Below are 25,808 nucleotides of genomic sequence, written 5' to 3'. Positions count from 1 at the left end.
GGGTTATTTTAAAGTTGTCTCATTTAAGATCACAACATTGTAAAGAGGCTCAGTTTAAATGGGTCAGAAATGATATTCATACATAAAAGAGAACAGACTTGTATTACTCTGATCACAATATTACTTGTTAAGATCTTTATATCTTCAAATGTTTCTTCATGTATACGATGCCACTTCATCTCCAGACATGCCAGGCAGGGGGTTGCAATGTATGTTCAAACATAATTTTTCATCAAAAATTGACCTAATTTATAATCAAAAAGAGAAATATATAAAATGTTATAAGAAATACAAATAAATAGTGTTGCTTATATAAAAAAATTTTTGAAAATGATAAATATGGGTTATGTGTGTCTCTTGTTACTATATGATAGAGGCGAAGTAACACAGTGTATGAAATTTTTAAAAAATCACACACAAGGGCAACAATCCCTGGTTTCAAGGGACTGAGTATGCTTCTAGTCCTGAGGTACTCAGGCACCAAAGGTTTCATTTCCTTTAAATTGTTGAAAAATTGTTGAGGTGTGTATGATATGTCTCTGTGTGTATATGTTAAAAGCAATTTGGAGGTTTTTTGTTTTTTGTTTTTTCCACAACATGCTAAGAAGACTATTTTGAAAATAAGTGAAAAATCAAGGTATTTTGCAAATGCTATTGCATTTTTACAGGAAGGTCCCCAAAGTGTCTCTAGCTGGTGCTTCTGTGGAGCTATTAGGAGTAAAAATATGTTTTTAGCCAACTTCTAGCCATTTTATTCTACTTCTGAAGTATTATTGTAAAATTCTTTTCATAAATGTGGAAGTAGTTGTGCTGTGTATCATGTCATTTGTGTTTTACTGGATTTTCACAAGGAATGAAAATTTTAAAACTGAAAGCCAAATCTGGGCTATGAGGAAATCAAACATTCTGGTTCGACAGCACAGATGTATAGAGGCATTGATGTCTGAGCACCACTTGACCATCACAAGAAATATTTTCCCGCCCTGGTTTTAAGTAGAACATGGACAAAGGCAATATAAGCTAATAAACTAGAGGCATGTAGTATTTGATAATATAAATGATTGACATGATAGGTTGTTAAGTATCATGGGTGCTTGTCTGAATTCTTCATTTATTTAAAAAATATATAAATAAGTATAAGTTAGCAAAAACAATGAAACAACATATGTGCAAGCCCGAATTTAAAACCAAAGTCTTCCTTCTTCTCTGTCTTTCCTCTTCCCTTTTCTCTGCCTGACTCCAAGCACACCTTTCCAGCTCATTACTGCAAATCATTTGAATTCCAGCACACAATGTCACCTGCTCTGTAATCTGATTACTTTATGGAGGAATTAGTATGTATATTTAATGTAGAAGGGTTTTAATCTTGATGAAAATAATCCTAAGGAACTGTGATAGGGCCGCTCATATGTCTGGCAGATATGCCAGTAACATGCTAATAAATGACAGCTGATTTATGTATCTGGATTCTTTTATTTATAAAAATAGCAAGTGGACTGATTTTTGATATTAATAATACAAGTGAATCCACTTTGATTAGACTTCTGTGGAGAGCTGTGCATATCCGGCATTACAATTAAATCTTGTGATGTGGAATGGGAATGACATGCTAATGAAGCAAGCCAGTGAGCCTGAACCAGGAGTGTCCAACATCATTATGGGATATCTTAGATGAAGAGTAATTATAAGAGGAACACTGAAATGTCATTAAAAATCTTCACTAAGAGATTTAACCTACTATTTCATACTAATGCTGGATTTTTTTTTAAGCAATATAACTGAACACAAAGTTCCTTTTCAGAATTTACAGGAAAAGGTTTTTAAATAGGTCTGGATTTAAGAAAAGAAACAATCTAGTATCTTAATTTAATTTGCTACATCAAAATTCAATGGTGGTATGTAATTGAAATCTCTTTTTAATAATTTCAGATGAATTAGCAATTAGGACTTGATCCGATTTCCATGAAATTTATTAAAATTGAGGGTTGAAGCCCTTGAAAATTTTTATTCTTTTCACTCCATTAGCACAATACATCTAGCCTAAATGACTCTGTCAGTTAGTACGGTACATTCCTTGTTTATTTATGAGAATTTGTTTCAAGGAAGTTCAAAAGAGGTAACTAATGCATATTCATAGAATTTTGCTTATAATATATGAATCAAGACAGCCCTCAAAGTTTAAACACACTCCCTTTTTTGAAAAAAAAAAAAAGTACTACCCTCACCTTTGTAACTAGATATGCTTCTGAGCCATTCTCACTTCGGGTCTGCTGTGTGCGATTCATCGTATCCCAGATGACCCCGGGAGGAAGGCCTCATGACAAGTCACAACTGGGCACTGCTTGAACAGGACACGGGGAAAGATGAAACAATGCCAACTCTCAACAACCACATAAAATGTGGACATCGAATGCGGAGTCCAACTCCATAAATCCAGGAGACTGAACGTCTAAGAAAATGTGACGGAAACTGTAGTACCTATCACACTGCCTTGGCGCCCAGCAGGCAAAACAGAGTGCTTCTCAGTGGCAAACAAATAAATTACGCACATGCTGAAAAGCCAAAAGAAATATGCCAAGCATTTGTTCCCCTTCTCCAGGCTCTTTGTGAAGAACTGCAATTATGCTTAACAAAAACAGCATAGAACTAGTTGGCATCACTCTGAGACATAAATGTGTTTCTGTTCCAAATATGTAGCATTTTCAGAATGTTTGTATGTATTATGTGCAATTTGTTCGGTGTATCATTCTGGGAAACCAGGTCCTGGCTGGGTAATTATGAGAAAAGTAAACAGTATTTTCTGACTGTGAGCTTCCATTTCTAAAGTTGGAGCAGAAAACTCTTATTATTTACCTTTTTTGAGGAAACATTAGAATCACAAGCCTTGCCTGTTGGCTTCTATAAAATTTAAATTTTACAAATGGCCTCTCCTCATTGATTTGGGTAATGTGCCCTTGGGGATACATATGTGGGGAATGGGTGACTTTGCAATAGAGCATGAAAGAAGACAAAATATGTCGGCATACTAGATTTCTATAAAGGAAATAAACAGTGACTCCCTGAAATCATTATTAGAAAATCCTGAGGTTTTTCTACTTGTTAAATTTTTTTCACCAAGTCTATACTCTATACCTTCATGGTTCGGTGTAGAAGATGCGCACACAGCACTCCTCTGTGGTATTGTAGGATCTGTGAAAGAGCTAGGCTCTTGTTGCTATGGGAGCATTGGGAATGGACCATTCAAGTGACAAGGCATCCTGGAAGACAGAAGGTGAGCTAAGAATGGCTGAGATCGGTGGTAAATTGAAAGGTAGCACTGTAGGAAGAAGAAAAATTAAGACCAAAGATTCAGAGCTATGAATCTGAGTGGCATGTGTTGTGTAGATATGGTGGATAACAACTGGCAAGGAATTAAATATAAATATTTCAAGGCCTCCATATCAAGGAGGAGGAGGTGGGAAGGGCAGAAAATGAGGCAAGGAGAAGCTGTAAGGACCAAGGCATGGAGGACCTTATATATCACATTAAGCAAATTAGATTTAATTCTGCAAGTGTTGGGTAGCCATTGGAGGAGATCATAGCCAGGCGTTCATTTTAGGTAGATGACTCATTTTATTGCTTTCATCTTTGACTAGTTGTGCCTCTTGAATGTCCTTTCTAAGATTTAACAGATTTATGTTCAGGTAGTTTTACAAGTCTCCTGGAAATGCAGGGTTTCTAACAATAATACTGAAGTAGCACCTTGAGAAGTATTGAGCTATCACATTTTCGTGATGGCTGTCCCACTGATCTTGCAACATTGCTTTACCTGCTTAATACAACCATTTTACACATTTTACAAATTCAAAAAGCAAAATAAACCTGAACCAAGCCAAATTCCAAGCTAGTGACTGTGGACACAGTGACGCCATGCCACTGAAGCCAGTTCAGGGAGAACTCTGTGCTTTGGGCCTTTCAAGGTGCAAATATTTTTGCCTGAAATCACCCAAAGATGAAGAAATGGATGCAAGAGGCTCCTCACAGAAAGGCTGATCATTTGATTTTAGCAAGATTACTTCTAAACCTGGAACAGTTTCAGGTGAGGGTAGATAGCAGTTAACAGGAAAGGAAGGAAGGAAGGAAGGAAGGAAGGAAGGAAGGAAGGAAGGAAGGAAGGAAGGAAGGAAGGAAGGAAGGAAGGAAGGAACACTGCGAAAAGTAGAAATCAGACAATATGGTTTAAAGAAAAAAAAAACAAAGTTTCGGTCATTGATTGTCTTGTTAGTGATCTTCAAAGTGTCATCATTTTAATATAAATTTTTTCTACCTGGCTCCGGTTTTCATTTTATTTATTGTTTAACAGGCTAAGAAGTGGAAGGAGAGCTATTGTACTTAATTTAGAAAGGAAACATCACCTAAAAGTGGCCTGTTAGGTACAATTTGAATCCTTTTCTGGCACAGGATGGCTTCACTCAATTCTCCTTTGATTCTTTCACCTGGCCTGCTTGTTTGGAGATTCTTACTGTACTTTCTCCACTGGGGGAGAGAGAGAAGAGAGAGAGAGAGAGAGAGAGATGGAGTAGAAAGGAAGTACAAAAATAATTACGGCATAAATTAGTATTTTAGTCAGCTTTTTCGCTGCTGCAACTAAAACACCTCACCAGAACAACTGTGGGGGAGGAAAAGTTTATTTGAGGGCTCATGGCTTCAGAGGTCTGAATCCATACGAAGCTAGCTCCATTCCTTGAGGTCTGAGATGAGACAGAATTGGAAGAGTATGGTGAAGGGAAGCAGAAAGGCAGTAGAAAGAGAGCCTCCACTACTAGCCAGATATAAAATATATACCTGAAGGCATGCTTTCAATGACACACCTCCTCCAGCCACATCCTACCTGCCCTCCTTACCACTCAGTTGATTCAATGTTGGGTTAAGGCTCTCATAATCCAATCTTTCCATCTCTGAATGCTCTTGCATTGTCTCACACTTGAGCTTTTGGGGGGAACCTCACATCCAAACTATAACAGTTAGCTACTAAAAATCAATATTATAGGAAAGAAGAGGAGGCAAAAGAATAAGATGAGAAGACATATATGAGACAAAAACCAGAATTAGTCCAAGTGCTGATGGGTAGAAAGACCCCCTAACTAATAGCTCCAAATATGTAGCCATCTTTTACCATCAGCACCTCCTTCCCCCACTTCAATAAACTTTTGAACTAAACTCAGTCACATTTATTTTCTTGAGGATTTGTATTAGGAAAGTATAATCAGAAAAGGTTGATCCAGCAACTGTAAGATCCAGGAGAGAAAATTTAAATTCAAGATATATTGGGAACTATGTAAACAATTAACATTCAGGTATATGAGGGGAAAAGATACAAGTGAAATGCATATGGATTTATAAGAGAAAATCATATTTTCAAAACTTGCTTCATTTTCATGATAAAATGGTATTTTTCTATTCAGTTAGTAAGTATAAGAATAAGAATTTATAATTTCTATAATAATCATTTTGTCAGTAGTGAGAGCAATTAACATTTCACACCAAACTAATAATATTAGCAAAAAATTAAGGAGATATGATCCATTTAGATTCAACACATATTCACCCAAAGGAAAAGAGGCCAAATAGACCCAGTACATACTCAAGTATCCCACCCCTTTTTTTGTTGCCTTTGATTAAAAAAAAAGTCCAAAGCTGACTTCCTCTTAGATTAATGGAAATTGAATTATTATTCTAAGGAAATGGCATCAAAGCAAGAGGCATTAGATCCTCAGATATCAACTAACAGGAAAAATCAATTAACCACATTTTTCCAATACTAATAGGATACTCAGATGACATCACCCCAAAAGTACCTAAAAAACAAATTTCTTCCCTCAAAACATGTATAAATATGTATTGAATGCATGTTATATGTCAATTACAATTTTAAGATGAAAACAAAAAATGACTTTTTATAACAAAAATGCCTGATGATCACAGTATCATTTTCTTTTCCTAGGTCCACATGAAAAGGACGTTGTTCAGTCTCTTTTTTTGTGTGTGGCCACATGCATATGACTGAATTTTGGTCATGAGACTCAGAAAGAAGTGATGTGACCTGCTTCTAGTCCTGACCCATAACACAGCTCTCAGGATCTTTCTGCTCTACTTTCATCTACTCACATATCAGAGAATATAGCTTCAAGATAGAGGAGGCTCGCTGTATCCATGTCAGACTGTGAGGCCAGGGAATCTTAGGCTGTGCTAAGCCACTGAGATTTGGGGATTTATTTGCTGCATTGAATAACATTTTCTAATCTCATAATCTGAAGAACAGAGTAACATAGAAAATTGTAATACACTATGAAAAATTTAGAGATAATATGATACATATGAACAAAAAAATGTGGCTACCTATTTCCTGGGGGTTTGGATGGAGACTACCTCTCAAAGGATGTGATAGTTTACATTGCTCTTGAGTTATGGTAGATCCTCAAGAGAGAACAGAACAGAAAAGTGACATTGAAATGAAATGATCTACCATTGCTGTAACATTCTTCATCAAGAAATGACTTGATGTTTCCTCAATCAAAGGCAACAAAGTCAAGGAAGAAATCAAAAAGCAATTTTAGGATATAAATTTCACATTGTACTTAAGCAATACTGGATTACCACTTAGCTTGCTTAATTAGAAATTTGATTGGGCCAGAAAATACTAAATAATATTATGGCACTTTTGTTATAAATGAATTCATAGGAAAAAAGCACCTAATGCATTATTCATAAATGTAAAAAAAAAAAAAAACCTTTTTTTTTCCCCAAAAATAGAATGCATTGATTAGTAAGGGACCATCAGTAACCACTGTCTAACAGGTGGTGTCTTTGGATGCAAGTTATTTCCAAATGCCCTGGTAGGTTTCAAGGTTCATGAAGTGATTTCATAATATATAGCTATAGAGGGCAGCTGGAGCCATTCCTACTGAACATCTTAATGTGAATGTACAATGTTTCCTGAGACATGAAGCAGAAACTATCATCAGAAAAATCTGAACACATGTACTTTTCAAAGTAAATGGTGTATTCTGCACTCTTCTCTTCTTCTGAGAAGGTGAAGGTTTTGCTGTGAATTGTCAAATTTACTTTTTCAGGAAGGACGTTTGAATTATAATAATAAAAAAAGAAAGCTGTGAACTTGAGGGGAAATGAAGAAATCCATATTAGAAACAAATGAATAAGGTGTCATAGGTCTTATCCCTGGAGGGCAAATGATAACCAGTCCTCAAAGTACAGCGTATGAGTTATAAGAAGACAAAGATGAGAAAGAAGAGAATTCAGAGCATTGGAAGATCTTTCAGGAACTTGATCTTAGGACACACATTATAGCTCTGTAAATTTCAGGCAGAAATGAATGGCGATTCTGTAGGTTTGAGACATACACCATTTCTAAGGTGGAATTTTAGGAATTAAATTAGTTCCCAGCACTAGAGATGCAGGTAAGAGCTCTTTCCTGAATGAAGTAGACCAGGCAGAAGTGTCATCCCCAGTAAGGAATTTAAAGGCATTAAGTAGACCTCCAAGTTAAACATGTGGTTATGATGTTGAATTGAGGGTTTTCAACATAATGATCAACCTGGGCACTTATGTATATTCCTACTTGAATAAAAGTGTGTCAGACATTTTTAAAAGAAAGGATGATAAAGACTAACTTGGGGAAAATTTTCTCCTAATAAATAGCAATGTAGTCTCAGACACTTATGTCATAAAAAAATAGAAATCTAGGAAATGATTAAAACAATATGTTTGCATGACTTTGTGGACCTCTATTTTATAATGATTTTCTTTTATTCTCTCCTTCTATTACCATGATCATATACAATGTATTTCTGCTGATATTGTTGCCAGGTTTCCTTCAGCTTCTTGAATACCAGACATACACAGTCCACCTTCGGTTCAGAAATTAGGAAAGATGGCAACATAATGGCTGATAATATTTATCAGGTTTATAACATAGTGAAATTCAAATGTACTCTTCAAATATACTTCAAATACACTCTTCCATTTTTCCTCTCAGTATACATAGATCCTCAAATTGCCTCAATCAGGGCATATGTACCAGCCTGAGATATAGAAACAGAAACACCAATAGGACACTTCTTTTACAATCTTAATATTTTTCCTTTGTTCCACACATCAGAGTAGAATGCCTTGAAACCTGTGAACGCCCTTGGAAAATTCATACTTGAAAAGAGTTCTTGTAATTTTTGCTAATTAGCAATTCCACTACATTTGCATTAATTTGGGAATATAATTGAGAAGTTCATTGTATTCCCATATTATATACCTCACTAAACACAAATGTGCAAAACCACTTGTGAAAATATTTTATGTGTGTTTGGTGAAATGATTCTGCTATCAACAGAAAAAATTACCATGGCAATATATATTTTTTAAAGCAAAATTTTCTCACTGGCTGTCCCCACCCCACTTTCCACAAGACACTACATTTTTCACATGGGAATCAAGAATTTCATTCTCTTTTGGGGGAGAGGCATGTAAGCATCCTGGGCCATTAATCAAGACTGCTTTAATAATAGGAGAGTATGTTAACACCTATGAAGAGAGCTAAGGGCATGGAAAGCACCCTGATGGATGAGCCAGGGACAGGGACTGCTGTAGTCCATTGAAAATTCTGCTCTATATCAATGAGAAGATAAGATGATGTGGTTTGACTCCAAGGGCAAGAAAATCTACAGACTATGTCTCAATTCCTCTATGATATCTGTTGCCTCCTTCTTGGTTATGGTAGAAAATCTAAGGGCCACATCACTTGAGGGCTTTCTTTTTGACTTGCAAGAGCATAGTTTGGGTGTCAGAAAGAAAGCTAACTGTTTCAAAGTTCTGCTTTAACAATCTTAATTGTTCCCAAGACTAGGAGGAATCTTTGAAGGGAAGGATGTGGAAGAAGGAGAGGTACAGGCCTACTAGTATTTCTAACTGTCCTTACTACATCCTATGAAATGATGCAAAGTGTCACCCAGTTCCTTGGGTTCCAGCGTACATATGGTGCTTGTGAGATGCTAGATATTCTGGACAGATATCTCCTTTGGTTCACCAACATTTATTTGAGCTGGGTAATTCCTTATAATTTTAAAGTATGCTCCTTTAGGATCAGAACTATGATTATAAACTCATCACCTTCCTATCCTGTATGACTGTCCCTAGAAGGCCAACTGGTTTTCCCTTCCTCCTAAGTCAGTGTTTAAAGCTTTGCTGCATGTGAGAGTCACCTGACATATTAATTGGCTTTTCATTTCTGTGACCAAAATATGTCACAAGCACAACTTAGAGGAGGACAATTTTATTTTTGACTCATGGTTTCAGTGATTTCAGTCCCTGGTTGGCCAGTTCTGTTGCTTTGGGCCTAAGTGAGGCAAGAAATCATAGTGTAAGGGTATAGCAGAGGAAAGCGCTCAGCTCATGGCAGCCTGAAACGAGAGAGAGGAAGGAGTCAGAGAGAGGATAAATCCTTCCTGGATACATCCCTCATGATCTACTTCCTCTAGTTAGGCCCCTCTTCCCAGTAGTTCATTCAGTCATCATCAGATTGACCCACTGATGAGGTAGAGCTCTCAAGATCTAGTCACTTCCCAAAGCCATCAAAGACAGAAGACGTCAGAGGACATTCTAGATCCAAACATTACATTTGGGTGATTTTTAATACTCTGCCTCATACCAGTTAAAACAAATGTCTGTGAGTAGACAGGTAACTTCAAGTTACCTGGATCTACAGGAGCTTCCAGTTTATAATAGTTAAGGAAAGTGTGTGTATAATAATTAGATGGAGTAACTTTCTGGTAATAGAATTGGTGGTGGAAAAATCAAGGGTAACTGTCACTTAAATGGGTAGAAAGAAGCATGAGAAGAAACTGGACTTTGTTGGCAGAAGTTCCTGGAGACATGAGGAAGAGCCAGGGCAGGGGTTGATACCTGTTGGTGGTCTGGATTTATAGAGAAAATGCTCATCCTTTCCCCAAGTGTCAGTACAACATCAACAATCAATGTTAAGATAGTATTATTAGCTGAATTGTGTACTTACCCTCTCTCCAAAACTTAAATATTGAAGTTCTATTTCCAAGTATCTCAGAATGTCATAGAATGTAGAGATAGAGCCTTTATGGAGGTAATTAAATTAAAATGAAGCCATTAAGATGGGGCACAGCCCAATAAACCTAGTGTTTTTATGAAAAGAGGACATTTGGATATATGGAGAGATAGCGGGAGTGCTCCAGCACAAAGGCATGATCATATGAAAAGGCAGCAAGAGCACCATCTGCAAACCAAGGAGAGAAGCCTTGAAGGCACCTACCTTGCCAGCACTTTACTCTTATACTTCCAGCCTCCAAAGCAGTCAGAAAATAAATTTCCCTTCTGAAAGTCACACAGTTCATAATGTTTTGTTTTGGAAACCCTAAGAAACAAAAACACATAGTGTTTTAAAAATAGAATAATGAACATTTGAAATGCCCTTAAGTATAGATTTTCTTGAATTTGCAATGTAATTCATCTTAGTTTAAATCATTTTCCTTCAGCTTTTGCAGTAGCTGTAGAGATTTTAATGGAGTAAAACAAGCATAAACCATTTCTCAACTATGTGCTTGACTTTTTGCCCACACCTTACCTAGTTAAATCCTATCCAGCTTTCAAGGTCTAGTACACAAGGTCTTCTCTTGTCAGAAGTTTTCTCTAGTCACCTAAATCCTCAGTGCTTCCTCCTTTCTTTGAAACCCTCATCTCTAATGATATTTTCATAGAGTTGTCTCCTAAGCATAAGCTGATCTTCCACAATTCAAGAATCATTGTCTCGTGAGCAATTTAACTCTCCTTATGTTCTGGCTCTGGCTTCCCTCACCTAATTTAGACTCCTTTGGTATAGGAACTCTAACTATTCATTTTATATATCTCCAATAGTGTCTGATAAAGTTCTTCCAGAAATATTGATTGATAAGTAATTAAGAGGTTTTTCTACAGACACTATCACACTTTGTACCTGAGCTTAATTAAATCTCAAAAGATCAAAGACAGGATAGAAAGATATTCTTTCTGTAATGGCTGTGTCACAATCAGCTATCAGCATTTTAACATTGATGAGCAGTTACAAGTGACTTTGAAACCTGTAAATGGTTATTTTCTAATTCCAAATGAGGTTAAAAGATGATGGAGGGAAAAAAAAAGTAACCTAAAGGCCATGACTTGCCATCTTTTATACTTGGACATGCTCCAGTGGGCAAAAGAAAAGCATCTCCTACAAACAACATGGAGACTGGTGCTAATGACTAGATTTAAAACTTCAAAGTCTTCCTAATTAGGCCCTCTTCCAGTACCACTTGATGAAGTTGTGTTGGAGAAACACTGTCTTTGCACATTTTCAGATGACATAATCCGTCACAGCTCAGCGAATCATAACATTAGCTAAAAAAAAAAAAAAAATCTGAGGATTAAGTCACCATATTTTATTGAATGATAAAGTAGAACTGAATTATTCTTATCCTGATTTTTAATGATATACCCATGTGTTTCTGCTTTGTGATATGATTAAACACAGGATAATGGCTAAGCCAAAGCATAACTTGCTAGGGGTCAGGGTAGAAGAAGAAATGGAAGGTAATGAGTCAAGTTTTAAAGATGTGCTTATAGAATGTTCTTCCTATATTTTTAAAGAGAGGTAAATCATCTGTGAAGCATGAATGGTGTCAAGAAGTGGCTGTTAACTTTTAAATTAACAGTTGTAAATTGTCTTTGAGGAAACTTAGGGGCTCTTGGTAATTTGTTATACATTCCTTCTGAAGTTTGTCTTTATCACAAAGTTTGAGGGTACTGAACAAGTGCCACTCTTGATCATATTTTTCTCCTTATCTGTGTCAGTTAGCTGTTGCTATATAACAATAAAAATAAAACTCTGTCAGTGTCATATAACAACAGATGTTTATCCTGTTCACATGTCCAGGTCTACTGAGGGATGACCAGTCTAGGAGGACTCACCTAGCTGACCTTGCCAATACTAATTGACCTGCCCACACATTTCTCCTCTTCCTCCAGACCTGCTTTTACATCATGGTGATGTCAAAAATGCCAGAGCTGAAGCCCAGTATACCTGTGCTTCTCATGCCTCTGCTTTTTGTCACATATGCCAATATTCCTTGACAAAACAGGTCACATTGTGCCTTTAACAAAAGAGCCTGCTAAAACAAAATACCACAGATTAGGAAATTCATAAACCATAGAAATTTACTTTTCATAATTCTGGAAACTGAGAAATCCAAGATCAAAGCACTTGTAGGATTGGTGTCTGGTGTGGGCCAAATCCCCATTTCCAAGTGTGGCTGCCTCGTCTAGAGAGGAAGAACAGAGTATCCTTGCTTGGCAGCAGGGACCTAGAGGCTAGAGACCACCCCATCAGCTTCAAGCCTTTTGATAAGGTTGCTAATCCCATTCCTGAGGGCATAGCCTTCATAGCTTCTTAGTAGTGTTGTACTGGGTTTATGTTTCACCATGAAATTTGGACACTATCACTCAAACAATAGCACATGGCTACATCCCGCATCTATTTGCAGGGAAGCATGCTCTGCTCTTATAATGGAAAAAGTATTAAAATTACATCACAAAAAGAATTGATACTAGGCGGAATTAAGAATTAGGGACATTACTCCCATCTACCACACTCTTATTGTTTTCAATCAATCTAAGTCTTTCATATTCAAGAAGACCCATGCCCCCTTTTTTGCCCTTGATTTTTAAAGTACCTTTTCTATATCTTAGGGAAATATTCATGATATGGGAGAGTCTTATCTCCTCAGTGTGCAGATCCGTATTCGAATCCCCAGCCTCTTTTGAGGCAAGGACACACACTAACAAAGCATAGGCTGTTTGTTGCCGAAGACTTCCATTTGGCTAGTTGTGATGAACAAAGAAGCCTTTAATGGCAGCACCAGAGCCTTCTTGGTGGTTGTCAGGTTGTGGGGCTGGCAATAGCAATTGCAATAAAGATATTTTTTGACATTTACCACTTGACCATAGCAATGGTAGCTTCCTTACAGGGCCAGTTCTACCTCAAGGACTCAGGACTGTTTCTCCAGGCTTCCCAATTGGATAAGCCCTCAAGAATTGTCTGTGTTCAAGCAAGTCAGGTGAATTCCGTGGACAGATGCTAACAACTACCCTGAGTATCTACTTCATGCACAGCAATTACCCAGAATTTGGGGAGACAACAGTTAGGATTCTTTGTATACAAGCAGTGGAAATATGAGTTAATGGATGGTTATGGGGTAGCTTACAGAATGATGGAATGCCTGTAGTTGAACTAGACTTGGAGAAGTAACAAAATTAGAAAATCACTCCAGTGTTCAGACAGAAAAAAAAAAAAAAAAAAAAAAAAAAAAAACTCAGGATGTCAACATTTGGATAAATTACCTCTAACTCCCTTTTACAGTTACCCTGATAAAGATTCAGTTTGGGGTTACAGAATCTGTAAGGAAGAAAAAAATAACTTTCCTCTCCATCTTAGGTTCATGACTGAGGTTCACATAATAAAAGTCAGATTAACAAAATAAAATCATACACATACATTTAATAATAGACTTATGTGACATGTGAGACTTTGGTGATGAAAAGAAGTGGATGATTTGTGTATTCTCTCTGCTAGATTTGATGCAGAAGAGGGTAGCCATGGAGAAGTATGATTGGACAAAGGGATGATGAACTAATAACAATAAACCAAGGGAAGAAAGGCCTGTGTTTTCAAATTCATCTCTGTATACCTGTGTCCTCAGAGACAGGGTGATTCTTTCTTCCCAGTCGAGGGATGGTTTTATGACTTGCTTCAGAGGAGAAAAGGGAGAGGTGGTGAAAAGGACCTTCCTGCTTCTGCTGTTTTCTCAAATCCAGAGGTGCCATATTTGGATGCAGAGTGTCCTGAATCCTTCAAACCCAAGTAGCTTAACTTGGATCTTGTATGAAAACTTGAATAGGGGAGATAAGGAAACCTATACTGACTTCCCTTCCAAGATTTCATCTTTTGGGATAGTAGTCATCTAATATTTTATTTTCCAATAAAATACACTCACAAGGAAGCAAGTGTATTTTATTGGAAAAGAGGAAATAATTGCTGAGTAGTAAATAAATAAATAAAACTGAGAACAAGAAAAATAAAGACCAGGGCTGGTGCTATATCTCAGTGGTAGAGCGCTTGCCTCGCATGTATGAGGCACTGGGTTTGGGCCTCAGCACCACATAAAAAATAAATTAATAAACAAAGATTGTATGTACATCTACAACTAAAAAGTACTAAAAAAATAAAAAGAAAAAAAAAAGAACGACCAAAACCATACATCCAGTTCAGCTCAAAGGTAAATGAGACTTTATTTTCAGAAAGCGTATATTTTAGTAGGAAAGACTGGATGTCCTTTTTATTGCATAATAAATGAAAAATTTTTCATTTATTATGCAACAAAAAGGACATCAGTCATTGGATTTAGGGTTCATCTTAATCACCTTGACCTCATCACAACTTATTTTGGAAATAGAATCTATTTCCAAAGAACATCCCATTCTGATATTCTGGGTTGATATGAATTTTGGGGAGAGATGGCACCATTCAACTCACTGCAATACTCTCAGACTAAAATAAGTTTAGACTTTCACCTCAGGTGAAAATTATCCCCAGAAAGCATTTTATCATGCAGATAGACTATAAATATGTTATTTTTAGGTGATCTAAAATTGTCTCATGATAATAATTACATGTGATAGATAAACAAGTATGAATGTTCTTGGCATATCTTGATTCAGATATAAGAAAAATATGTACTTTAGAGATCTTTCTCAAATATAAATACCAATCTTTGCTGTGATGGCACTCAGGCTGAGTTTCTCCAAACTTCTTTCTATTTGAACAGTATGTGGTTAAATAAAGACCATATTCTCTGTATTAGTTTATTGGTGACATTACTTCTCAGACTACAGAGAAATGAGGTAAACCTAGGGAGTGATTCTTAGTAGGCTTAGAGATTCTACCATGCCTTAGACAAATTAAGTTATTTTCCTTTCCACTGATTTATGTACAATGTAATTAGCAAATTAATACATATGAAGATAAGATAATAGAAAGCACCAGGCAATAATGTAGTTTTGTTGTGTTTTTGAAAATTATCAAAAGTAATAGCAAAGCTAATGTGCTATAAATTTCTTTTAATTAAACAGTGTTTAGAATAACATTTTTTCTCAATTTAATCTCTCTCATACTATTCCTGCATGTTTTTCATCTTCACAATACTCAGAAAGTATTCTAATAATTGCCTTGAAGATCATAATTGTTAATCATAGAGTAATTGGACTTTGGAGTTAGAATAATATTTTGGAAAGACCTGTTGGTTTAAAACCAGGGGCTATTTCCAAATGTGATATTATTCATTGTTACTGTTAAACCTTCTCATTGTAATATCCAGTCAGATATCTTTCAGGTAGTAAAAAACTCATTGTTATTTTTTTTTTTTAAAGCATGACAAGGCAACGTAATTTAGGACATTTTTTATGTGAAAAATTGATATTATTAATTAATTTATTATAATTTATATTCCTGTACTCAAGACTAGAACACTAATAAAATAACACAATGATTAATTCATGGGTAATGAAATAAAACACTTCCCTAACGATTGTTTTTTCAACTGTATCATAAGACAAATATGGAGGTATAGTCTTATTGTACATTGAACATTTTACCTCCTGGGAGATTGTGAGAACAGAAATAAAACCTGTCAGGTGGCAAAATGCCAGAAATCTAATATTCAACAGCTGACAAGATATGTAACCACAAGTAGACACTGCCCTATTTTTGTGATACCCTGAGGCTCAGTCCTTGGTGGCCCTATGGGGGTGGGGTACAAGGGCCAAGCAGCTAGGTTACATGGAGCTCCCCATGATTTATAACAGTCATAAACAACTCCGGGAGGTCTCAGGCCAGCTTGGACCTACAGGCCTGTCCCGGAATTGATTTGACCTATGTAGTGACACTTGTCTCTCCTGGACAAGACCCAGGACCAGAACTTTTTATCACCTGCCTGGAGCTCTTCTGAAAGAGAGCAGACTCCTCCAGCTCTCTCCAGCTTGGCTTCCCTTACTTTCTTCCATCTCATTTTGCTCCTGGAGTTGTTAACTCATCACCTCTGGTATTTTGTAGAACTCTCCCTTCAGACCCTACAAGATTTCTTTTTCCATACAGATTCCTAAATCATTCTTCTTGGGTAATAGTGGTTTGAGACTGAGATGGTAAGGTGGCCATGCATAGAGTTAAATGGGCACGTGGAACATTAGGGAGAACATTTCTGATTAAATATATCTACCATGAAATGCCTCAGGCTTTGACCTGCACCAATAAATCCTTATTTCTTAACAGCATATGAAATTCCTACACAGGTTGCTGGGTTTGTCCTCAATCGCTCTCATCTCTACCACTACACAGGGAATAACTTTCCTAAGAAACTATTCAGAATAGTCCTTAGGAACTCCAGGGTTAAGAACAGACAGAAAATCAATTGAAAAAGTAGAACACTGTTTTCTTTCAGGATTTCTCCTCGGACTTTTTAATGTGAATCTTAGAGATACTTGGAATTCTGTCCTGGAGGATTTACAATTTAACGCAAAGGAAACACTTCCCTGAACTCCCTATTTAAAACAAACAAAAAAAAAAACAGGAGTGGGGGTGCAGCTCAGTGGTAGAGCACAGGCTCAAAATGCATAAGGCCCTGAGCTAAATCCCCAGCAAAAGAAAAAGAAAGATGCTTTTAAACTATTCTTATATCTATTGAGTGATTTTTATACTATATTATTTTTACATAAATGTAAAGTATTTTATCTTTTATTTCTTGGATTGCCTTCTAGTCCCATGGATTTTATATTTTCTCTCTCTCTCTCTCTCTCTCTCTCTCTCTCTCTTCTGTATGATATGCTCAACATTTTTATTTTCACTATTTTTGTTTTGTTTTTGCAATTGTGTTTTAAATTTTCACCAAAACTTATTCTCTGATTGATCCTTTTCTTAGCAGCCTATTCTTAATATAAATACTATATTTTCTTTAATCTTTATAAGATAGTAATTACCGCAAAAAACAATGAAAACAATAACCAAAAAAAAAAAGTTTTTCTTTAATTAGACATTTTACAGTGTCTGCTGTTCCTATATCTTCATCTTTTTCTCTTTTGTGCTAAAAGTTATCCTCAAGTGACTTCTAGTGAATGGTTTTGCCTTCACGTATCTCAATGAAGGAGAGGCTGACTTATCTAGGTAGAAGTCACAGTGTTTCTGTATCTGACTCCTGCTCTTCCTTGAAAGAGAACTTACTGCCAGTTTTGGGTGTAGGGACCCACAAGTTTTCCTGGGGATGCATGAGTATCCTTTCTCCTACCCATTACCAATATAAAGAAGGACCTGATCTGCAATGTCAACCCTAATTCTACCCTTCCTGGTAGGCCAATTAATTCTTTGGAAAGCAGTAGCTTCCAAAAGGAATGACTTCACCTCAGGGTACACAAGTTGATCAGTTGGGGAAATGGAAGAAAATATAGGCAGACCCCACAGAAAGTCTCACTGATTGACATTTTCCCTGTAGAATATTTTCTCATTTTCAATTCCCCATCTTCACAGAACATTTACATATCTAGATACAATTTGGTAGGGCCACTATTTTACAGAAAAAAAAAAAAAAACATTTTTAGATTCCAAAACTCAATACACTTTAAATCACATGGTGGAAAATTTCTTGAGATACATTCAAACATAATTGGTAAAAATCTTATGATCATGTGCAGATGGTTTTCAAACAGCTTTAGGATGTCAACAAAGGAGATGCATCTCTGTATCTATGATGTTGCTAGAGCTCAGAGTAGAGGTTACTGTTACCCAGAGCAACTATTTTTTTAGTGACTATATTTGTTGGAGATCAGGAAGTGATATTTTCAACATTTTACATCTTAACCTAAGAGTTTACTTATGTGTTTTTGGTTAACTTTGTTTTAATTATGTTTAGGAAATTGGTCAGGAGTTTTAAGTTGACACATTATAATTATTTTACCTTATATAAGTAGAATATGCTCATGGTTAGTATTTTCACATAGAACAACTTATTTTTTCAGAAATAAATTCTAATGTAAATTCAGAGAGGCTTGTATTATATTTTCTTTATAGAATCTTTTCTCATACTATTGTATGTTTTTTATATTATATATGTATGAGGATTTTTTCTCAAAGCATTGTGTGTGTATACACATACACATATTTTATATTTATATATATATATATATATATATATATATATATATATATATATATATATATATAAAACAGCACACCAAAATGTAATTTAGGGGAAAATATATATCTGGGAATTAGTATAAAAAATATTGTTTCTAAAAGTTGTGTGATCAGAATCAGAATGTGCTATGATTTGGGTTCCAAATGTAGAAGGTGTGGTCCCCAGCCTGCGGCACTATTGGGAGGGAAGGACTAAGGGGAGGTCTTTAGGCATGGGGGAGTTAACCTGAAGGGGATTCTGAGACCTGTCCTTTCCTCTCTCTCTCTTTCACTTCCTGTCCATGAAGGGAGTGGCTTTCTTTGTCATGTGTTCCAGCCATTATAGGCTATGTGACCATAGGTCTAAAAGGAACATGACCATGATCATGGACTATACACATTTTTATAAGTTGATTCTCTGGTATTTGTAATGAAAACTGTAACGGGGAGTTGACTAACCCAGATGGATAAATCCATGTGAAAAGCTATAGAGAAATGAAGGCAGGAGAAGCAAAAGCCACTATGACCCCTTCTCTATGAAACTTGGTTTTGAGCATCTGCTATTTCCATCCCACTCCCTGAACTCAGCCTTTCATTTTAGTGTGTTTATGAATTTATAGTCTTCTGAATTTCTTTAGTGTGAACCAAGGTGTTCAAAGGAAAGAGGAGAGCTATGGTCCCCTTATGGCTTGGTCCCCTACTTGAGGCAGACTCCTGGAATCCATGGAAGTGGACGTGGTCTGTATCAGAGACCCTGAACTTAAGGTACCAAGAAGAGACACACCCAAAGGGCCAGAAGGACTCCTCCCTGTGTGGCACTAACTTTTTAATTTGGGAAACTAACAGTATTAGTTATATTAGCTAAAAGGTCTCTCAGGCAAGATTTCTACTCTGAGGGAAGGATACCAGATATCAACAGCAAGTGTGTCTTATTCAAATAATTTTTTTTTAAAATCATCCACTACTGAGAGCAATATACTTGTGATTACAAGGGTAACTTATACGGCAGTTCTGAGCATTCCAAATTTAGAAGTAATCATCAATCTGAAGATTCTACCCCATGACTTAGAGACTCATCACAAGAAAACTACTTAAAAAACATCATGAGGCAAACAGGTCTACATCTGATGCAGTGAAAAATAATCAGGAATCGGGCAATGTTTGCCTCCTGCACTAGGATTCCTGAAGAAAAAGGTAATATATATTTTCAAATAAAAATCTATGGCTCAAAATCTGTTCCTGTGGTTTAATCCTCATCCTTGTGTTTATTTGTGCAGGCACAACCCAAATGACCTTATTCCTTTCATTTGAAAAACTGGATAATCATAGAACAAGGACAGAGTGTAGACGGGTTGAAAGGTGAGTGGAGAATGAGGAGGAGTTACAGCTAATTTCAATGTACTCTGGGCAATTAATCTGGCGTAATTTGGTTGGCAGAACTACTTGGAGAGACACATGACTTATAAACAGAATTTCAAGGTGGAGGAAGTTAAGGACAAAAATCTTCCTCTAACTGTATTCTCAATGACAATTTGACAAAGATACAGGGAACAAACATCATGAAGGAGAAAATGTCTAACCTTTAGCCCAATGTCTAATTACAATAAGGGGATGCAATGAAATATTCCCCAATAGAAAAATGCTCCTAGAGAATATAAATCAGAGAAAAGTATCCCAGTTCTGATCCAGATACTAATGAGACCACAGTAGGAATACCACCTCAGTGTTGGAACCTTGTTGAAGCAAAGGAAGATAAAATAAAATCCCAATATGATTCAAATAAAAGAGCAGCCACGGCACATGTAAAAATTAAAGACCATAATTCTTTTTTTTTGGGGGGGGGGTACTGGGTATTGAACTCAGGGTCACTCACACTGAGCCACATCCCCAGCCCTATTTTGTATTTTGTTTAGAGATGGGGTTTCACTGAGTTGCTTAGCACCTTGCTTCCTCTGAGGCTGGCTTTGAACTTGCCATCCTCCTGCCTCAGCCTCCTGAGCCACTGGAATTAGGCAAGACCATAATTGTTTTTAACAGCAAGCATCACATGAAAGTGTGTTAGAACCTGACAAAGTAGACTCTATAGAATGGAACATGGAACATCTGTAATGGTTTTATAACTTGGACAGAGAAATAAGTCTCTTGACTTGACATACAATGACTATAGAAATGGACTAAATAGGATCAATGAAGATGGAAAGCAAAACATCCAGATGCGAGTTGGAGGATAATTTTAGTTACAATACAAAGCCAACAGGTACACCAGACTGCTTCTTTAAATCTTTGATGCATAACATGAAAACCCTTTAAAGAAAAAATATGGTGTCCATCAGAGCTCATGTTTATTCATAAACAAGAAAAAAATAAAGAATCTCAAGGCATGATGTAGAAATGTTGAACACCAGCTCTGCAGCATGTCAGTTCAGCCAGTAGGGTCTGATGAGACTCAGGTGTGAATGAACTATTTGAAGAATGGGGAAAGCAACCAGAGGGGCCAGAATGGGAAAGGGTTAGGACATTAGATGCACTGCACAGGAACTGGTGGGTCAGTCTGCCTACAAAACAGAGGATCGTCAACTGCTTAGCCAGTCAGCACTTAGAAAATGCAGACATGTTTTCTATGGCAACAGTGGACTGCCTACTCCACCCTCACCTATGGAACCCATAGGTGGTAAGGCTTAGTTGGTTTGGAGAATGGTCCCTAACTGAGACTGTTCTCATCCTAAATAAGAGAACTATTCACCAAGACAAGGACTTTCTTATCACTGCTGGGTCTTAAATTGATTGGTTGACTTTGACATGTCCAATTTGAACCCTCTTCTGATTTTGACTACCCCAATACCCTCATCTGACACTGTGCTTCTAGGCCTTTCCTAATGGAGAATTTCAGGAGAGAGAAATGTGCCCAGTCACTCAAACTAATGCTTTTATTTCCAATGTTTGAACTGTAAGGAAGCAATTTATCAATATTCCTCCATGGGGTAAAGGATCATAAGGTCTATAAATAAGCCATGCTATAAGTGCAGAAATTATGTTACCCATGCAACATTTTCTGGGACATTTCAAAGAGTCATTTGATCAAGAGTGGGCTCCCTTTGAGCTGGTGGCCACACTTAGGAGCACACTGGCCACATATAGTCAAACAATCATTGTATCTATAGAAACTGCTGCACTACTTGGTCCAAATGTATTTGAAATCCATGGTTCATTTTGAATGAGCATGAATCTCTAAGAAGCTCTGTTATCTATTCATTTTAATTGAAACATCAGTGCATTTCAGGCTGGAATTTGATAAAACGTATTGACTTGAGCAGTGCTGAGCCAACAGTTACATCCTCTCACCTCTTCCACTGGGAAGAGAACTGGAGTTAATGTGTTCAGGACAGGAATAGCATCATTTCAAGTATCACATCTCATACATTGATCCTCCAGAGCTTTGAACAAAGAACAGAATATTAGTCCCCTCATTGCCCAAGGAGGATGTTAACCTGCACCTCTGCAAGAGCGAGGACACCACTAAAGTCACCTTCCCCCGCTGGATGGGCCAGCTGCCAACTGTGAATGGGAACTTGGTTAGAGTAAAAGATTCTTTGTCAGGAATGTGGAAATTGTGACATTAGGGACTAGCCTGGGCTAGAGGATAAAGCTTCAATGAAATTTGCAAGTTCATTTTGGTTTATATACCTGTTGGAGCTGAGACATTAAATGCAGAAGGCTTTTAATCTAGGCATTTTAAACACTACTTGATACCATGGACTAGTGTCACTCAACAGAGAGTACTTCAAGGACAGAGCTATCTCTGAACCAGAATAAGACCCCAGGAAGGCTGATTCAGCCCAGAGCATTTGGGACAGGGTTATTTTCTTTTGTTTCAACATTCACTTTTGACAGAACTGGCTTTTCTCTTCGCCCCTGCTGGAAAGCTAATAACTTCCTTCCCGTTCACCTTACTCCAGTGCCCCCAAAGACTAGTACGACTGACTCAATATGTAGGCAAACCACACACTTTATTTACATTTATTTTCATCAGCCATTTGCTCTCAAGATAGACAGGCACCCAAAGTAGTAAAACATAGGCACAGGTCAGGTATTGTGACAAGAAAACAACATAGAAGAAATAGCCACAGAGTGTAGGCTCAGTATTCAGAGCAAGGCACAAACAACACAAAAAAATTAGTCAAAACCTCTCGTGTGTCAGACAAGGCTGTTTGTTCCTGAGATTTCTAAAGATGTGCTCATTTCCTGCACACATCTAAGAATTCCACAACTGTGGCTAACATTGAAAATAAATAATCCAAATCAGCTTGGCCATATTAACTCTGAAATCTACTTTACTAGTGAGATAGAATTTACTTCAGGCCATCTAGGTCAATAGGCTTGGAGAGGGAATTCCAAAGATGAAGGCCCTTCATAGAAAATGCTCAGCCTTCAGACCTGTGTAGTTCTAAATCAGAGGGCTTAGCACCTCCAAGCCCTCCAGCTGCTGTGAGGGCAAACCCAGGAAAGAGGTGGTCATTGGATATAACCTAAATCCCCTCTCCGCTGCCTCTCCCTCAACCCTGAACAGAATGCTGTTGAGGTCTGCTACCTTGATTCCCCCTGAAAGCAAAGAGACAACTCATGAGGTATGGAGGCCTGGAGGGAACAAAGGCAAGTGTGGACGTGTGTGAGCTCATCCTTTGGTATGATGAAAAGTAGGTACTCTTCAAAAGGTCTGCTCTGTGGCAGAGGGGCTCGTTACTGAGAGCAGAGCCGCACTGCCCACACAAAGGCAGGTGGGGAGGGAAGGGGCTCAGTGAAGTTCGAATACAGACAATATGGAACCAAAGATCGTTGAATCTTACAATCTGCTGGCTACAAGCAAAGCCATTTAGAGCTGTTGGGAAGAGCAAAGAGCTATGTACAGACCTGTCTGGAAGATAAGTTTTTCTGTGTACTGTCACCAGGTAGGTTTTGTACTGGTTTTTGCAAATGTTAGCTGAAATTTCCTTTATCTTTATTAGTCAAAATGAAAATGAGTCTGTGGTAGGCAGAATAATGCCCCCCTCACTCAAAGATAGCTACACCTTAACTCTATGTTGTCACACAGCAGAGGAGAGTTAAAGAATGGAATTGTTTGCTAATCAGTTAAACTGGAATATCTGTAAGGGACCCAGCATAATCATAAGAGGAAGAGGCAAGCAGGAGAGGTCACAGTAACCAGATGTGAGAAGGACTTGACCCCCTGTTGCTGGATTTAAGGGTGAAGGGAGAGAGCCATAAACTGAGGACCACAGGACAAAAGACATCTTTCAAAGCTGAATATGCAGTAAACAGATTCTCCCTGAGAGCCTCCAAGAAAGAATTCAGGCTTGCTGACACCTTGATTTAAGTCCATCAGGACATGTGAAAAAACACTGGATGATAAATTTGTGTTGTTGTAAGTCACTGAGCTGGTGGTAATATGTTAGAGCAGCAATAGGAAACTAACACAGAGCCCAAGAGTCAGCTTGACTTGTAAATGTGTAGTTTCTGCATTAGGCTTTGTCTCAGGTGATGGTCAACAGGAAATCAACAAACACTTGAGGGAAAGAAAATGGAATTTGTTGCCTAAGCGGAAGTCATGTTATTCTTTCTGCTTGGTCAGCCAGCTAGCATTCAGATTTCATCTCCTGCATTTATGTGGTAGCCTGTAGGGAATGAGAACAACATTTAGCACTTATTAGGGAAACTACTTCAGAGCACACAGCTCATCCCAACACTATGGGGCTGATCCTAAAGAATGACTTCTTAGATGATCAGCCAAATGACTAAAGCAAATTCAACCAAGAGCTTGGCAAAGGGATAGGACAGTTACCTGTCCTGTGTTATCTGAAAACCTTAAAACCAATTGTGACAAGATATTTCTCTCTATACAACCAGAAAACCAAAATGAATAAAATGATGCTCCTGTTTTATTTTGATATCTGTGCACATCCAAATCATTCAAAACATCCATGTTGTAATTAGAAAATTCCAAGAGATGGAAAGTGCGTTTCCAAATCGCCAGTACAAATTAACTTTGGGTGGGAGATAAAAATGGAGAAATTTACCTGATATCAAATATACAATGGAAACATTTTTCTTTGAAATTGAATGATTGTTCATATGATATGTATACTAAAAATTGGTCTTTGATGTTATCACTCTGACATCATCCATTATGTGTGTGTGTGTGTGTGTGTGTGTGTGTGTGTGTGTGTGGGCATGTACCAGGGACTGAACATGGGCACTCAACCACTGAGCCACATTCCCAGCCATATTTTGTATTTTATTTAGAGACAGGTCTCACTGAGTTGCTTAGAGCCTCGCTTTTGCTAAGGCTTGCTTTGAACTTGAGATCCTACTGCCTCAGCCTCCTGAGCCCCTGAGATTACAGACCCGAGCTATCCTGCCCAGCACCCCTACATCATCCATGATGCACTATGTATGGTTTCTGGCACACAGGTATCCATTATCAGTACCCTTTGACAGACAAAATTGACCAGAGCTATTAGAACCCTTTAGAGACAGGCATCCTTGGTTCCTTCATTTGTACCCAATCCATTATGACCACACAGTGGTTCCATTATATTTTCAACAAGTGGCTAAGGAATGGACTGGTGCTAACTGAACTTTAGGACTGAAGAGGACAAAGTGGGTGAGCCCTGGGGCGTGGTCTCCTCTGAATGAGAAGCACGTTTTCAACACAGTTGGCTTTCGAATCGCTTGTTGAAAACTCACTGATGTGTTTGGATGTGTAAGCAATTACATTTCTGCTAAAAGCCTAGGTTAGTAATGCTTTTGTTCTCGATTTCTTAGAACTAACAGAGGAAAGAAGAAATTGTTATGGAGATAATTTTATATGTTTTTAACTTTTCAAAACATTTTTCAAGTAAGCTAGCCAATGGATCCAAAGTTTATTATACCTGCAAACACTGCCCCAAATAGATTTTAAAAAGGAAAAAGAAACAGAGAATGTTATGTTAGGGTCTGTAAACAAGTCAAGATGGTGCCTGGCATTTTGCCAGAGGGAGTGGTTTGCGAAGTAACGCCATCAAGCCATTAAGTGTGGAGATTCCTTATTGGTTGACTGCTGTATCTAGTTTATGTTAATTAAGATAAGCTGTGTGGAATGTATATATACCCCTCCTGTCCTACAATAAACGGCTCCCACTCCAGCTGTATCAATGTACACAAGTTGCTCGTCACCACCCTGCCCCCCACCCCGGTTATTTTGTTGCAGCAGGACTGCGGCAATGTTAAAAGTAGTTTTAGTCATAATTTTAAAAATTTCTGATGAAAAGGTCTATATGTTTGCATTAAGCCACATCATATAACTGTGATTAATTTCAATGAGTATCTGTACTAGGTAGAGGGTTAGTTCTGAGTACTGAGAATGGCTAAGCCATGTGGTCCCTTATTTAAGAAATGTCTCTTCAAGTAGGCACGTGGTAGAAATTGACTTAATGTCTGATACCTGAGTTTTTCTGATATGAGACTT

This window comes from Marmota flaviventris, chromosome 1 (genome assembly GCF_047511675.1).
Source record: "Marmota flaviventris isolate mMarFla1 chromosome 1, mMarFla1.hap1, whole genome shotgun sequence".
Classification (NCBI taxonomy): Eukaryota; Metazoa; Chordata; class Mammalia; order Rodentia; family Sciuridae; genus Marmota; species Marmota flaviventris.
This window is presented reverse-complemented; position numbering follows the sequence as displayed.